Source organism: Desmodus rotundus, chromosome 2 (genome assembly GCF_022682495.2).
Source record: "Desmodus rotundus isolate HL8 chromosome 2, HLdesRot8A.1, whole genome shotgun sequence".
NCBI lineage: Eukaryota > Metazoa > Chordata > Mammalia > Chiroptera > Phyllostomidae > Desmodus > Desmodus rotundus.
Window position 1 is genome coordinate 172,207,903 of NC_071388.1, and position 17,839 is coordinate 172,225,741.

Sequence of the window (17,839 nt, forward strand, 5' to 3'; positions counted from 1 at the left end):
CAATCAGTTACACCTGCCAGCATCCCCGTATTCTTCCCGCTTTACTGGGCTGCCATAGTAAGTCTGGGCAGGTGTGGCCCCATGGCATGGAGCCAATCTTCTCCAAGCTCTCACGCTGGCACTGTAACTGGGATTTGCTTCCCAGTCCCATCTTGAGTGGAATTCGCTCCCATCCCCCTGGCTCAAAGCATGGGCACAGCTATTTAACATATGTATGAAACCAGTTAAAGGTTATAGATATGTTGAACGACCATGCCAGGGGTTAGCTGCAAAGCTCTCGCTACCCAAAACAGCTCTGAATGGCCCTGTTCCATGTGTCCCATCCCCCCTGGCTCAGGTTTGTGGGGGTGAGGGCATCCTATATACATTTTCCCAATATTTCCTGGACACCTTGAGTTCTGGACCCCATTACAAATCCCTTCTTGGGGCCCTCCTCTTGGCTGCACCCTGCTTCAGTAATGTGCAAGAAAGTCCTATATTTTTACTTTTCATTTTAAAATTTAGAATGCATTCATATACATTGATCCTCGTTATTTGTGGCTTCCATACTTGCAAATATAACAGTCACTACTTTACCTGAAGCGTCCAAGTCAAGAGTTGGGGCACTTTCGTGGTCACTCATGGACAGTGCGTGTGCAAAGTGGCAAAAACATGTGAGTCACTCGGCACTATTCCTGGCTAAGAAGACAGACTTTTCTTACAGTTTACAACTTGCTCTGTTGCCGTCCATCTTACAGCATTAACTAGCATCTTTATTAACTCTGTCATACAACACAGTTTCCTCTGAGTTTAAACAAAATGTTTAAACATAAAACTTTACTGATTTGTTCTATCTTGTCTTAAATTGGGAGCATGATATTCTTTTAAGTATTTGTCATAAGGTGATTGTCAGAATATAACATATCCCTTACTTTTTAGGACCTTTAGTTTGAATGAATTCTTTTCACATATATGCATGATTTCTTTCTTCTGCTGTCAGTCTCTGAAGATAACCCATGTGCTTTGTTGAGTTCAGTAAATACCAATTTTTTTTCCAATGTTTTAATAGCTTCACCCAAAATAACTGCTACTTTCTATTTTACAATGTTAAATCCTGAACTTCACAGAAAAATGCACACCTATTTATGACCTATCTCTGCAACTTCATGTCTCCCTGATGCTTGCCTTACACCCCATGCTTTAGCCAAATAACCCCTAGATAACATTTGTCATTTTGTTACATTATGTATGTGTTCATGTGTTTAGTCGCCCTGCTTTCCTCACCTCAGTAATTCCTGGTTCTTCCAGATACCGTCAGACATGGCGCAGATGGCCTCCCTCCCATGAACATCCTAAGTATAGCATTTGCACCGGTACATACATGTGCACATCACACCCAGACCACATTCTAGCGAAATTCTCCACGTATGTGCTGGTTTTCTCCCTCGTAACTTTAACTCTTTGACGTGAGACACAGATTTTTAGGGAACCCTCTACCTTTAGTGCTTGTTCAATGTCCAGGACACTCTGCACACTGAACTAAATTGGAGCTCAGATCCCTGTCTCTCTTTTACATCACACTCTCTCTTATGATACAATGAACCATATGAATATTGGTCCAAACTTCAGTGTGAAATACTCCTAAACCCCATCATGTTAGCTAAAATGGCCTCTCTAGTATCGTAGAATTTGATGGCCATGATTGCCCAGCAACTTGAGAGGACAGGAGGGATGGAATGTCTTTAATCAATGATACTGAATTAATACATTCATGAATTTTTGTGAATGTATAAAGAAAATTGTAAAAAACAAATAAATATCAACTTTTTGATTTTATGGGATTTTTGTTATTTAAAAAATTCTCTGTGAAGATGGATAACAGTAAAGTAATATTTATGATTAATAAGGAAGCATTCATTGCTTATTTTTCTAATATGAAGAAGTCTCTTTTAACATAAGTTCCTATCCTCTAAAATCATAACATTGATTTTTAAAAATCTCTTGAACCTTTTTCCCTGGTGAAAAGTGACAGACTTACAAAATATAATTATTTCATATTAATAGAAATTTGTGACACATTCTTCAAATTGCCTGCCTAATACACATTTCCCCAGACTTTGTTTGATGTGGAAAGGGGCCCAGGGTAGATGCTGATCTCCTCTTGCTGCAGAAGGTCATACTTCTGGCTCCAAAGGCAAAGCAGTGGGGGGTTCTGGATAAGTTTTTGCTTTCCTGTCATAGGTGCTGTACATTTTTTGCTACTTTTTCCAACTGGAATGTGGTCATGAGTTACAGGTGAAGAAGTTGTACTGAGATCCTATGATCAAAGCTGCATGTAAGGCAAGGATGGCCAGGTGATTCTGCCCCTGATGACAGCCTTGAGCAGCTACACCCATCCTGATCTGCTATGTCAGATTCCTTTTTCTTCTTGGAAATGTTTTAAATAGTTTTATTGAGATATAATTACGTAATTCACATGTCATATAATTCACTCATTCAATTATATAATGCAGTGGTTTTACACATATGTAAGCATTACCACCATTACCAATTTCACAACATTTCATGACCTCAAAAGAAGCCCTCTACCTGTTAGATACTACTTCCCATATCCTTCAGCCCTAAGCAACCACTATAGACATCCTTAATCTGGACTTTCATATGAATGGAATAGTATGGTATGTGATGTTTTGTGAATGACTTCCCTCACCTGGCTAAATGCGTTCAAGGTTAATCCAGTTGTATTATGTATTGGCACTTTATTGTTTTTTTAAAGCTAAATAATATCTGATTGTAAGGTGTACTGCATTTGGGTTTGTCTATTGTCCGTTGATGGATATTTAGGTTGTTTCTACCTTTTGGCTTTTATGAGTAATGTTGTTATAAACATTGGTATACACATTTTTATGAGGATATATGTTCTTATTTCTCTTTGTTGTACATACTTCCTAGGAGTAGAATTGTGGAATGCCTGGTAAGTCCATGTCTAACTCACTGAGGAACTGCCAGTTACGTTCTGGAATTATTAGCTAAACTCCTAAGAAGAAAGTTTCATAAGTTTATAAAATTTTGAGATAATGACTTGCTCTATGTTTCCTTTAATTTATATTTAGGAAGTTCTACCAAATCTTTGCTCACTGTAATCTGTATAATAAGATGATACCGATTTGCAACATTAGTCAACAAGAATGAGATAAATAATTCATGATGTATTTTGTTAAACCTCATTCAAAAAGTATCCATTATATAGCATCTTAAAAATTTAGAAAGAAAAAAAATTAGGCATTATCATTTACAACTGCAAAAGATGTATTCCAGTTTCCTTAAAGAGCAATTTTTTCTGTATGAATGTATTAATTAAAAACTTGACCACTAACCACTTTATCAGAAAAAAATGTTAGTTGATTAAGGAAAATTGCATATACTTTTATTTACATCTTATTGGCTGATAAAATGAGACGCCAAGAGCGGGTGAGGGGTAAGAAAACAAAAGCACAGTTTTCTGTCCAGTTGAGTCACATTGGCTTTGGTCCACTGAAGGGGCTGTTTTAGAAATGAACTCTATGTCTGCAATTTTATGGCTAGTCCTTAAGGTATAGAATATGTTCCATATTGCTTCTTATGATAGTGTGCCAAACTAATGAAGTAAAAATAGTTAATGATGGAACTAAAAAACAGAAGAGAGATCTTAGCCAAGCTAGGAGATGTGGATTCCGCATGGCCCAGCGGTAAGGCACAGAGACACACATCACATGCTTCTGTCACTTTGCATGTGGGACATGTGGCAGCATGGATATAGGCTGTAATTAAGTAGAAAACATTTATTTTATAATTATAAAAATTTTATGTTTAAAAGAAATAATATTTTACTGGTTATAATGTTAACAATTTAAATACACTTTAATGTATTTATTAGGAAGAATATTTTAAAAAGTGCTTAATTCATGAACAAAAACTTTTTAACAATGTGGATATAAATTCCCACTGTATCCAGGAGTCTGCCTTGGGAAACCTCACTGGCAGTCCAGGCTGAGACCCACTAACATGTCTGACCTCCCAGAGCTCCTGATCCTGCTGCCTCCGCGTGGACTAGTGGGTGCTGCTGTTGATGGTCAGACAAGCAAATGCATTTCTCATGAAGCTTTAGAAATTGGTAATAAAGTATAATGAATTAGATAGGATTTGATCACTAAGCTAAGCACATACTAAGCCAGAAATATGGGTCATCATATATATATATATATATATATATATATATATATATATATACACACACATACATATATATTCACACACACACATATATATTCTAACTCTTCATATCTAAATGACACTGACCGATTTAATTCTTCATTACATTTCAAATGTATCACCCAAAGGCACTCATTATTTCCTACATGTGTTAATCAAATACTTGTATTATAATCGTGTATAACATAGTTGATAAGGAACAGCGATTAGACAAATAAAATAAGGTTTCCTCACTATTTCCACAAGTCCCAGCTTCCTTCAGGAGACAAACATTTTTTCGTGTACCCTTCAAAAATGTTCCTTGCAGACATCTGGCCCGGCAGGACAGCGGGAGCCTCCGACTGCTGGACGCCGACACATTCTCTGTGGAAGAGTCGGTGCGACCGCTGCAGGGTGGCAGTGCAGCCCATGGGGACCACTGGGGGGACAAGGATGAGGATGTTAAGGGTAACTGAGATGGTGATGATGACGAAAAAAAGAGGAAGCAGGGGTAAAACAAAAAGTAAACATTTCAGAAGAGAGAAAAATTACAGAAGATAACAAAGATAGAGTAGCAACAGAAGGAAAGGCAAAAAGAAATTAAAAAGTGTTTAGAAGAACCTAAAGTGCTAACATCATGACAATTACGAGACAAACTGTGGCTAAAAAAAGTATAGGAAGAATCAGACCTAAAATTAGCAGAAAAAAAAACTTTTGGTGTTACTAATATAATTCATAGAATAGATATTATGAACTTATCTTCAAGACATGACTTCACAGATTTGAAAAGTTACTAAAAGATGAAGTTATCCAATATGAAAAGTCACTACATTATGCCAGGTTTTTGGAAGCCTTAGTTCGAGATGCATGTATTTTATTGGAAACTTGTGGCTTGAAAAGATTACCAATTCACTGAGTGCGATTTGTAGGGGAAACCAGAAGCAAGAAAAGGTAAGAACTGTGTGGGGCGATGTGTGTTAGGATGGCCGTGCAGTCCTAACGTTATCAAAGAGCCTGGGAAACTTAAAGGTCAAGCAATCCACCAGTGCCATTTAAACTGGAATAAAACAAGGGTGTGAGTGGCATTTACTGTCACTAACAGTATTTAGCTGGGAAAGGAGAGTCAAAGGAAACTAGACACTGAGTTTGATAAACTGGGGAGCAGGAGCCTTTTTGCCTCACCAGGCAGCTGCAGCCTCACACCCAGATTACAGCAGTGATCCACCAAGAGAGTTAATGCTCCTCCCATCCCGCTCTGGTACTGTATGTATAGTTGCAGGTGCAGGGGAAGATGTGTGACCAAAGAAGCCTGTCTGCCTAGCCTCGGGAAAGAAAGGACCGATTGGGAAGTAGGCCCATCTAAAGCTCGTAGAAGCCTGGGAAGTTGATGGGTTCTTTTGAAAGGGCACCTGGTCCATCCCAAGCCCAAGCTCCTGGTTATAACCCCCGGGGAACACAGAAGCTGTCTCTCTTGCCCAGGAGACCTGCACTTACCCCTCATGTTTACATATCCTCTCTCCATAGCCATGTGACCCTCAAGGCCATGTGGCTTATGGCTGTGGGGACTGCACATGCAGGCTCCAGAAAGGAGGGTGAATACCACAGCACAGCCATGGACTGCAGCTGGAAACACACTTTAAGCCAGCTGGATGACAGACTGGACTGTACTTTAATATGGAGCATGAACTTGGGGCAGTGACCTTCATCTTGGCCCTACTGAAGACAAGACTGGACTTTTTCCATGGTGAGAAGAACAGAGATGGGATATTGGGAAGTCAGGAGTGGAACCCCCTTAATTGTGTATTATCAATAAACCACACAGCAAAGCCACCGTCTTCCCTTGTGGGTCTCAGGAAATTCTTTTTCTTTAGATACAGCAAGAACCCCACTTTTACCAGTAATGTGTTTTGTGTGTGTGTGTGTGTGTGTGTGTGTTTTTATAAACACATTCACAGTCTTGGTTTCTGAAATAATAATAGAAATTGCCCTGGGTTAGGTCTGGTATTTTCCTTGGAGAACTAAAATTTTTCTGGGACCAGAGGCTTTGGTGCCTCTTTGATAAGTTTCACATGGTAGATAAGGTCTCGTGAATTGACTCTCTCTTATCTTTAGCAAAGCAAAGCCAGAAAGAAGAAGAAAGGTCTGGTTCCTGGAAGGGATTAGAGCCCACCATGAAAGATGGTCTGGCAGACTGTAGTAGTTATGGGGAAGGATATGCACAAGACTATGAAGATTTCATGTGACATTTTATCTTCTCTGGTGTCTTTCTGTTGCCCACAATCCCTTCAACATCCAGCACAACTTCCTTTCCTTTCAGTTCTGCCAAGTGCTACAGTCAGAAGAGCATTGTCTTTTATGCTGTTTATTTTACTCCTTGACACTCAGGAACTGATTTCCAAATGAGGAACTTGGGTTTCACTACCAAGGGGTTAAAATTGGAAACCTCAGTTGCTACTTAATTATAGTTTAAGAAAACACACTTAATAATATTGTCATTGTTGCTATCTGATTCTATAACAGCAATCACTAAATAGGAATGAAAGGTTGCAATATGACAAAAAAAATTGTGTAATATTGACCAGCACCATTCAGTAACACAGCTTTAACTTTGAACTACTCGGAACTTGTCAAGAAAAGCAGTTTGCAGAGAGCACATGAGCTGTGCACCTAGTATTGAAATTGTTTTTGTCTTAAAATGGAGAATGGGGCTATTAAGAGGTCACTGCTGATCTGAGAGATACAAACTTTTTCTTAAATATTGTTACATATATCCAGGTGCATATGCATTTGTGACTAATGTTAAGCCATAATGTTCAAGTTAGTCATGACCTTTAACCTGTGTACCCGATATATGTAACAATATTTAAGAAAGGAGTTTGTTTGTATCTCTCAGAAAAGCTGTGGCCTCCAGCAGTTAAACATACATTAGTAAGAAGACTGCTTATCTCAGAGTGAAGATATATAGCAGCTGAAAAGCACTAGTTTGATACTTACAAATTAAATGACCAAAACCGTCCAACTTTGAAGCTGAAGAAAGTAAACCTCTCTGTTATTGCATTATAAGTTGTGGAATCTCTTGAATGCAGACTGTCTAGTTTATCAGACTATTCTACTGAAGGAGTGCTTTGGATGGAGGAGGGAAACCCTGTTTTATTTGCATGATTTAAGTGTCCGAGAAACAAATCTTTGTTCTCCTAGGCTGCAATGGAACAACTTTAAACAGGGTTTTGGCATTTCCTTCCCTTTATAAAACATTCTCAACAAGCTGTACCAATTAACTACAGTTTAGTAAATTATGTTAACAATTGTGACATCTGCAATGTTTTATAAAGAATCTAGTCTAATAAAATTACTACTGTGAGGACTTAAATGTTGTGTTACCTCCCAAGAGATATTTTTGAAGAGTATAGAGCACAATCCTTGGAACTAGAGTTCTCTATATACTTAAAAAGCTTAATAAATGCCTGACAAGTAGTTAATGGCTTTAAAACAAAATGATTTGTCAGGCCCTGAATAATGTCACCCTAGAGCAACAAAGGTATAGGGCTATCTTCCTTATCTTATTTATTTGGGGAAATTATTTGGTTGTTTAGATACTAAGGCCTAGTTAAATACCTAGAAGAACTATTTGTTTGTAGTAATTGAGCTTATAATTCAGGTTATGTCTATAAGCACAGATTGAATGATTTTTATTATATATTTTCTTTTAAACGATTTAACAAAATTTGTAGTTAGAGTCTTTTTTTTTTTGCAACTGTCACAGACTCAAAGTAGGGACAGATCAAAGTTGCTTTTATTTTCTCTTACATAAAACGTGAGAACGTCAGTCACAGTTCTGTACACCACTTAGTGGAAGAGGACCACCTGAACCATTCGAGAAATCAACAGAAAGCAGTGACAACACAGGAAAACTTTTAGCAAATAAAGATTGTTTTAAGGCAGACAAGGGCTAAGATTTCCCTAGCAGTTTTAATAATGACATACACTGAATTTAAAATCTATTTTATTATAAAAATCAGTTTCTAACTGATGGAAATATATCATCTGTTTCTTAACTATGTAAATAATATTTATCTCCTTTGAAACTGGAAAAGAAGTTCCATGAAAATACAAATATAAATTTAATTTATACATATAAAGGCACATTTAAAAAAATCAAATAATAATTTCATCATCCATATACTGAGATAATGATACCAGGAGTAAATCCTACACATAAAATGGGTCTAATTATTTGCTTAATAAGCCAATATGTTCTGCATCATTAATTCTTTCCCTTTATTGTTTATCAAATCTCAGGGAGTTCAAGATGAGAAAAATTTATGTTGATTAATAATGTTTAAAAACAATTTAAAGTTTAAATTTATGAGTTACATTTAAAAATAAATTATCAATGTAACTCGTGTACTATATTTAATTGTAGAAGTCATGTCTTCTAAATCAATTGGGAGGGGCTTTTATTTTATCTTAGGTTGTAGTAAGCTTAAAAAAGCACTGCTCCTATCCCACAATAACAAATTGGATAATTTACCAAATCATAAATTTTCTTGAGTCCATCAAAGAGCTGAATCTGCAGGACTTCCAATAGTCTCAAGTCGAGGGAGATACAGATGCTGCCGAAGAGAGACAAACAGTGGACCCTGTTCACCGGCAGGAAAGCGTGGGCAAACGGGACATGGGTTGCCAAGACCAACTGGTGAGAAAAATTCAGCTAAATGTTTGGACATTTCTAAATGTGAGTGCAAACTATTCCGAGAGTATAGAATCATTATAGCAACAGACACAGGAGAAGATTACACTTAATTTCAAGCTTTTGTCCTCACCCTTCTCCAGTTCCTCAGGAAGAAAGATTTGGTCAGCTTGGGAGATCAGAGACTGCCTGATGCTCGATCAAGCCTTGGTGGAGCAAGAAGCAACCATAGTGGGGAAGGCACAAAGCCCCATCTCAACTATTCTTGCCTATTGAACAAAATCCTTACACCATGGAGAGAGGGGCAGAAAACCCTTTAGTATTCAGGGAACACATAGAAATCCATTGCAGCTTAGGTGAAAAAAAAGAAAAAAATAGTACCACAGCAAAGTCAGAATATGAGAGGTCCTCTACCACTGGTTGAGTGGCAGGGTCACCAAGAATACCCCAAGATCCGGGGACAGAGGGTTTTCCTAAACATGCCAGAGCAGAACAAGAAAGAGCCCTCCCTACCCCTCCATCGCAAGCCTACCAAGTGATGAGTGATAAGTAGAATCAGTCTATTTCTGAAAGGGGGACAAGAACATGGAGAGAAACTGTCTTTGATGAGTGTATCTACAGAGAAGTCTCAATCTAAAGGTAGAACACTCATGGAGGAAAAAAAAAACAACAACTCTGCAACTCAGCCCCTATTATAAGTACAAGAAAACAACCCCAGAGGAATTTGAAGTGAATGATGCTCTTAAAATCTGTGTAACATGAATATCTGAATCCAGCTCTACCACTGACCAGACTAACTGAGCCTGCAATACTAAGGAACTCACATAAAAATAGGTTAGTCCATTTTCAGACATAAATATACCTCAGTCTGTATTATCTTAGACACAGCATCTAGCATTCGACAGAAAATTACAAGGCAATGAATCAAGAATTAAGATATATTAGAATAAGTTAATAGAACCAGGTCACATAGGACGTGGGTGCTGTAATATCTAACAGGAAATTTAAAATAATGATTGATGTATTGAAAACTCTTGTTTAAAAGGTGGATAACATGTATGTATTATGTCAGAGAGGTAAAAATTATAAGAACATTTTAAATTTTATGAGAATGATGAAAGCTGTAAGAAAAAAAAAACAAATGCATACCCTAAGAACCCTGAAACACCAATTCAAAAGAACCTATGCACCCCAGTGTTCATAGAAACACAATTTACAATAGGCAAGAGTTGGAAACTTAAGTGCCCATTGGTAAACAAGTAGATAAAAAGCTGTGCTACATTTACACAGTGGAATATCACGCAGCAGAAAGAAAGGAGCTCCTCCCTTCATGACAGCATGGATGGAACTAGAGAGCATTATGCTAAGTGAAATAAGCCAGACAGTGAAAGACAAATATCATAGGATCTCACCTGTATGTGGGACCTAATCAACAAAACAAACAAGCAAGCAAAATATAACCAGAGGCATTGAAATTAAGAACAAACTGACAGTAACCAGAGGGGAGGTGGGAGGGCATAATGGAGGGAAAAGGGGGAAGGGTTGTCAGGAATATGTATAAAGGACCCATGGGCAAAACCAAAGAGGGGTAGGATCAAGGGTGGGAAGTGGGGATGGCTGGAGTGGGGAGAGTGGTGGGGAGAAAATGGAGGCAACTGTGCTTGAACAACAATAAAAATAAATAAAAGTAAAAAAATAAAATAAAATTCCACTAGAAAAAAGAAGTCAACTTAGAATACTATACCTAGCATAAATAGCTTTCAAAAGTGACAGAAATAAAGACTTCTTCAGAAAAAGTAAAAACAGGGTAATTTATAATAATAAACCCCCATAACAAACATGTTAGAAAAATTCATCGGGAAAAAGTATATGATAAAAACAAATTTACACAACGAAATGAAGAGTACTGGAGAAAGTATAAATTAAAGTACATACAAAATCAATTTTCCTTTTTATTTGAATTGCTGTATTGACTAATTAATGAAAGCTGGACTATATATGTAGTTAGCTCATGGTTGAATTTTATCTCAGACCTGAAATGCAGATATTCTGTATGATGGATTATTATTCAAAGCTGAATGTTGAAAATCAAATGTTTATTACTATAGGGGTGTTTAATAAGCCAGGAAAATCTTCTATTCAGTACTCTTCTTAAAATTCTGCTAATAAAGAGTTTGGTAAAAGAAAGTTGAAAACCAATAAATCTATGTGAGCAAAATGCTCATGGAGATTTAATGACAATATAATTCTTCCCTTTCCAGTTTCACTAAAGAGCTCACGACTCTGCATCATTTAGAGGTCAGCGCATACTTCTGACATCCAAGGTTATTGTAGCCCTAGGAAAGAATGTTCTCAGTGATGAAAACTTCTAACTTGTCAAACATTTAATTGTTTTATTTCTCAGCAAGTTATACTATACTGGCAAGAACATCGGTGTGAGGCAATACTTATATATTTTTCTTGATCATTGTGACTAGGGAATTTTCAACTAAGAAACAAAATGTAAAACATATCACAAAATAGCATAACCAGTACTTTGCAAAAACATGGGACTTTCAAATATAAGCTATCCAAGTAATTATATGAGATCCCTTGAGAAAACAGAGTATATGTAAAGCAAGAAGGAAAACTGCAACTGCTATAGGCCTTATAAAACCAAGAATATGATATAAAAAGTGCCTGTCTGCAAAGAAAATGGCTCAGGCTTCTTAGGGAGAATAATCAGATTCAAACCACAATTGGCAGAAATGATTGTCTCATAGCTCTCACTTTTCTGGTTGGTTAGTTTGGCAGAGTTGAAATTAGTTTGATGGACAAACCTTGTGTACTCTTAAAATGCTCACATAGAAAAAAAGAAGCTCTCTATATGTTCTTAATACACAGTGACTCTCATAATAATTGTCAAGCAAAGTAATATGAAAACATGGGGCATTTCATGAAATGTCTACACTCTTCCAACATCAATGTCACACCTATCACTTAATTTACTGAGTCTGAAATTTCTGGGTGCCATTTTAATTTTTAGATATTGCACCAAATTGTAAGACGTTAGGGATACCAAATTTCTAAGTGAAATACAAATAAATATGCTGTTTTAGCAGGAGTTTGCTTTGGAAGTCTGTGTGATAATCAAGCTCAGCATTCTCTTCTGGACATTAATAAGTGTTTTAATAGGTCTGAAAACATGGGAGGACAAACACAAGTAAATTGGAAAATTTAAAAAATAGAATCTATGCCCCTTTATACACACAAAAAGAAAATGATCAGTACTTAAGTATCATTAGGATGAGAAGCTTCTTCATCAAAAAAGAGGCAAGAGACATGGAGGAAAATTGACATAGAAAATAAAATAGCAAACAGAACATTAAGTAGAAAAAACAACAACTAATTACACATTTTCATCTTTGCTTACTAGAGAACCAAAGCCTAATCTTAAAGAAATGGAAAAGTCTAGTGAAAGCCAAGAGAATTTTCCATGCATTATAGTTCTTTGGCATATAATCTGTATGTATTTATCCAGATGTTGTGTATGGAAATTATGGGATGTAATAGTAACTGGAAGTGAATTTCAGTACAGAATAATAATAAAATAAAAATGAATGAGTACATTTAAAAAATTCTATTGTGTTCTGAAAGGAATTTAGGATCATGCTGTGTAATAAATGTTAAAACACATTGAAGATGGAGACACAAACACAAAATTGCTTTGCTCCCCAAATTCACACTTTAAATAAGATTAGAGTAGAGTGAAACTTCCTAAAAAGTCGTAATATGAACTACTTTGTGATACCTAAAAAAAGTTAATACTTTATATTTAAAAAACAGTTTCTGACTGCTCTGGTGAGTATTTCCTTCCTGTTCGGGGACAGCGGAGCAAGGCAGTAGCACACAGTGGGTTGAGCACATGTTCCCTGCACCACACCAACCTGGGTTAAAACCCAGTTCTGTCCTGTGTGAACTGTGTGCTGTTGGGCAGGTGACTACCCTCCCAGAACCTCAATTTCCTCATCTGTAAAAAAATAACATCTATGTCAAAGAATTCCTGTGAGGATTAAAGTTGAATAATGCAAATAATTGTGATTACTATTATCACCAAAAAATTCTGTATTGTTTACTCAGTTGATCATGATTATTATATTGACCATTAATATTGAACGTTTCCAATGCCAAGTGGGGATCAGCATAATTATACTCTTCTTGTCTCATAAATATTACTTCCTGTGGTGCCTCAGGGCTTCTTAAAACTGTTGAGAGGCATATTGGTGCACAGAAGCTGCCCTAAGCAATTAAATTTCCAGAGAACTCAAGATCATATTCCCTTATGCCTCCTGACTCCCAAAGTCGGGTGGAGAGTGGGGAAAAACTACCCGAAGAGATGGGGAAGGTGGGCAAGGGTGAGACTAATGGTGTTTGAAGTGCATGGAAAGAGCACCCAGGTTGCTGTGGAGAGGGGAGGAATCAGCATCAATATTTGTTTAACACCAACTATACAATTATAATTAAAGGTGTATATTTGGATTCCAAAAGCTAGAAGAAAAGGGGGAAACTTTGATCCCCCAAATCCCATAAAAATTAAAATAAAAAATAAATATTTTATAAAGAAACTTAAAATACACATTACCTAATTCGTTTTTCCACATGTAAATTTTAGTCAGAAAAGGTGTTTGAGGGATGATTCTACTGAATGAGCTAGTAAAAATTTAATATGATTCAAATAACTTCCAAGTAATTCATACTTAAGAAACTACATTTTAGTTCAGGTACTTATTTCTCTCTTGGCTTTATTCATATTGATAGGAGAAAGAAGTAATTTAAAATTATAGTAGGATCACATTAATCCTTGAAATTCTTTTAACAATTATTTCAATATGAAACCTGTTGTTCAAACTAAAGGCACCTTCATGGAATATTTAACACCAAAGTCACCATTTTGATCTCCATAGGAGATTAAGTAATCTAAAGGAGAACTCATGGTCTCATGCTCACCATTAACTCAGCTAAGCATATTTGCCAAGTTTGCATTGATTGATAGTTGGGTTCCAGAACTTGATTATAATTCCTAGAAATCAAGAACTGGAGGGGGATTTATAGATGACCTATTCTTTTCTTCACTGAAGAAACAGAAACTCTGAAGAGAAAAGTGAATTCCAGTTAAAGAAAAAAGAACCAGGTTGAATGTTAAGTAACTTGGCTTCCAGGCCCTATTCTATCATTATCTGATTTCCAAGAATGGCATTGAAACTAGTTAGCTAAAAAAAAAAAAGATGAAAGAAATAGTAATACTAATAATGAGAAGAAAAATGAGAGTTTATTCCTTTGAACGTATTAAAAATAAATTAATACATAAACAAATCAACAAACAAATGTTGGAGAGGATGTGGAGAAAAGGGAATCCTAGTACATTGTTGGTGGGAATGCAGACTGGTACGGCCATTGTGGAAAACAGTATGGAATTAGCTCAAAAAACTAAAAATGGAACTGCCCTTTGACCCAGCAATTCTACTGCTGGGATTATACCCTAAGAACCCTGAAACACAAATCCAAAAGAACCTATGCACCCCAATGTTTACAGCAGCACAATTTACAATAGCCAAGTACTGGAAGCAACCTAAGTGCCCATCAGCAAATGAGTGGATCCAAAAACTATGGTACATTTACACAATGCAATTCTATGCAGCACAGAGAAAGAAGGAGCTTATACCCTTTGCAACAGCATGGATGGACGTAGAGAGCATTATGCTAAGTGAAATAAGCCAGGTGGTGAGGGACAAATACCATATGATCTCACCTTTAACTGGAACATAATCAACAAAAGAAAAAAGCAAACAAAATATAACCAGAGACATTGAAATTAAGAACAATCTAACAATAGCCAGAAGGGAGTGGGGAGGGCATGCTGGGGAGAGGGGTTTACAGGAGCTACTATAAAGGACACATGGACAAAATCAAGGGGGAGGGAGGAGGGTTTGGCTGGGGTGGGGTGGAGGGATGGGGAGAAAATGCAGACAACTGTAATTGAATAACAATAAAAATTTAAAAAATAAATTAATACAAGGGACATAAGTCCAACTTTTGTTGAATGGAAGTTTAATGGTATCTTCAGTATTTTCAGGGAATTTTATCTTCTAGTTCCCATGAATATCTCCAGTGGGGCCCACTATGGATTTACTTATTTTGCAAAGTATGATTTCCAAGTTCAATGGAAAGAAACATGCCAAGAAGAAAGTCTGTGGCGACCAAAGAAGCAATTCCTTATTATTCAGCTACAATGAACAAAACAAAGAACAAAACCCCTAATTCTATTCAATGCAAAAAATTGGGGATAAAAGCTCTGTCTACTTGGTGATGGTAATTTAGGAAATAGCCTAAGTACAAATGGCTGGGAAAATAACGAGGAAGAGAAAAACAGAGACTATAAGAGAAAACAGCAGTGCCACCTGCCATACAGCAACAATTAAGTTACTCGGTCCAATGCCCCAAACTACAAACACCTGAATCTCCAGCTATATATATGCAGCGCAGCAAAATGATTTAAGAAAATAGCAAAACACTACTTATTTGGGAAATAATTTCACCAGAAAAGGTTAAAATTCTTAAAAATACAAACTCAAAGCTATACAGAATATTAACTTATCCAACATCACATTTTTTTTCAGGGTTGCTATATAGTTGAGGTTTTAATTTTCCCCTTAGTGATATAACATAAATTGTTGCACTTATTATCATTTAATTTATAAAATGTTTGATTTCTTAGAACTATTTTTGAAAACTAGGTTATTTCTCTACAGGTATATTGTTTAAATTCCCCCAAAAGTAGTATAATAATTTATGCTTGTGAAGTCTTTAATAATTATTTGCTGATTTAATCTTCATTGATTCTTATTAATAAAATTATATTTACTTCTACTTTACTAAACCTTTAACGCATTCATTCATATTTTAATTAATTTAAATATTGATTAAAATGGAAATTATGCAAATACATTTTTAAACATAAAACAAGTTGCTAACATCTATTGAATTGTTAAAAACAACTAGATCTATGTCATCACACCATTATGCATAAATATATTTTACCCCTAAATATTATCACTACTGTATTTATTTTTATTTTTATAGCACAAATTATATAGTTCAAATGAGCAAAAATTTAGTATCATATACAGTATCTTAGGATAAATTGCCTTTGAACAGGAGCTTCTTTTCTAGGACTTTGAGGTCTATAAAACATATCTAGAAAATTTAAGACTGTGGAAAATGAAGACTGCTTAAATCAAATGGAGGGAGGAGTGGATCTGTGGTTTCTGTTTTTGATTAACTGTTTTTGAGTAATGCTGCCCTTCAGCTGGCTGAGGGAGCTTCATATTTTCTTTAGACACCATTAGGCACCAAAGCTTCTGCAGGAGGACTTTGATTCTACATAAATTCTGTCATTTTGTTAGCACTGATATGGCTCCTGGGTCTACCATGCAACTAGAAGTATTAACCCCATTCATATTAATGTTTTTACAAATATAGAATGGGGAGTGCTTCTGGGTATTTAAATCCACATTTTTTAAGGCTGTATGTTCAGTTTCATAAGTAGTTCTTGGAGGCCCAGCCGTCACCCCTGTCCATCTTGTGTCATGTCATTGTCATCTGGCAGACTCCAGCTAACTGTGTTATCTCCTGCTCTTTCTAGCCTTCTTTGAATTCTTTCAACAGTCAAAAATCATGAGGGACTTTCACTCCTGAACCTGTAGTGACTGCCAACTTGTGTTGCCGTTGCTCATAGCCAGCCCTATTGTCACTATTTTAATTAATAAAATTAACTTGTATTTCTCCAGCTTAAATACATTGGTATTAAAAAAGTGTTGCTAATGTTAAAATTTGAAAGTATATTGTACTATCACTCAAAAAACTTTTGTTTTCCTTCTTTTCCATTTTTTCTTTCAGACCCATACTTTAACTTCTCATTATTTTAAGATTATGCAGTGATTTAAGATTATGAAGTGACATTCATGCCTACATCTTTTAACTACTTCAACTATTTTTGTGTATTTCTAAAAAAATTAATTATTCTAGGTTTGTTTCATATGTCTATTGAACTCCACTGGTTTTCTTTTTTTTTTTTTTCTTTTTTTTTTTTTTATTGTTATGCAATTACAGTTGTATGCCTTTTCTCCCCATCCCTCTACCCCACCCCAGGTGAACCCACCTCCCTCCCCCCTCTCCACCCTCCCCCTTGGTTTTGTCCTTGTGTCCTTTATAGTAGTTCCTGTAATACCCTCTTCCCACTATCCCCGCCCCCACCCTCCACTGGTTTTCCTATAGAATACAGTCCACCCTTTTCATGTCAGCTTTGAAGTTCCCCACAATTTGGCCATAATCCACCTTCATCACTGGCTCTGTTACAGTTACATTGAACCATGAGATACACTACAAACAACTCAGGACCTGTGAATATTTGACTTCAGTATCTCCGTCTAGAATGCTCTCCTTCCATATGCATTTCTATTTGCTGAAATATTCAGTCTCAGTGATGAGTTAATTATCTCACTTACCAAGAGCCCATATTTGTGTCACTCATTGATTTTATCCCTCCATTATAGTTTTGTGAATATTTTTTATGTGTACCTCTATTTGGTGAATTACTCTCTAGCAAGGATCATTTTCATATTTTGTAACCCCCTCCCTGCTCAGTATTGTGCTGTTCTCATAATGAACTCATTAAATATGAAAATGAAATCATTGAAGTAAAATGTGAATGTGCCTTATTTTCCTTTTTCATGGTTTCCAAGTTATCATACTCAGAACTGGATATTAAATGTTTTGAAATTGATATGATTTTTATTCTTATGTTTTAAACCAAATTCAAAATTTTGCCATTTTGCAATCATCCCCATTATGTTCTGCAGGGCTGTCAGATGCTAAATTCTGATTCTAGTTAGAAGAAATAGA

General features: G+C 36.2%; 2 pseudogenes; one reads left to right on the plus strand and one right to left on the minus strand.

Annotated features, from left to right (window-relative positions):
- Positions 1 to 3,432: 3,432 nt before the first annotated feature.
- Positions 3,433 to 6,452, plus strand: LOC112307650 (eukaryotic translation initiation factor 3 subunit J-like; annotated as a pseudogene).
- Positions 6,453 to 16,167: 9,715 nt separating this feature from the next.
- On the minus strand, positions 16,168 to 17,453 carry LOC112307649 (ubiquitin-conjugating enzyme E2 variant 1-like; annotated as a pseudogene).
- Positions 17,454 to 17,839: the final 386 nt, after the last annotated feature.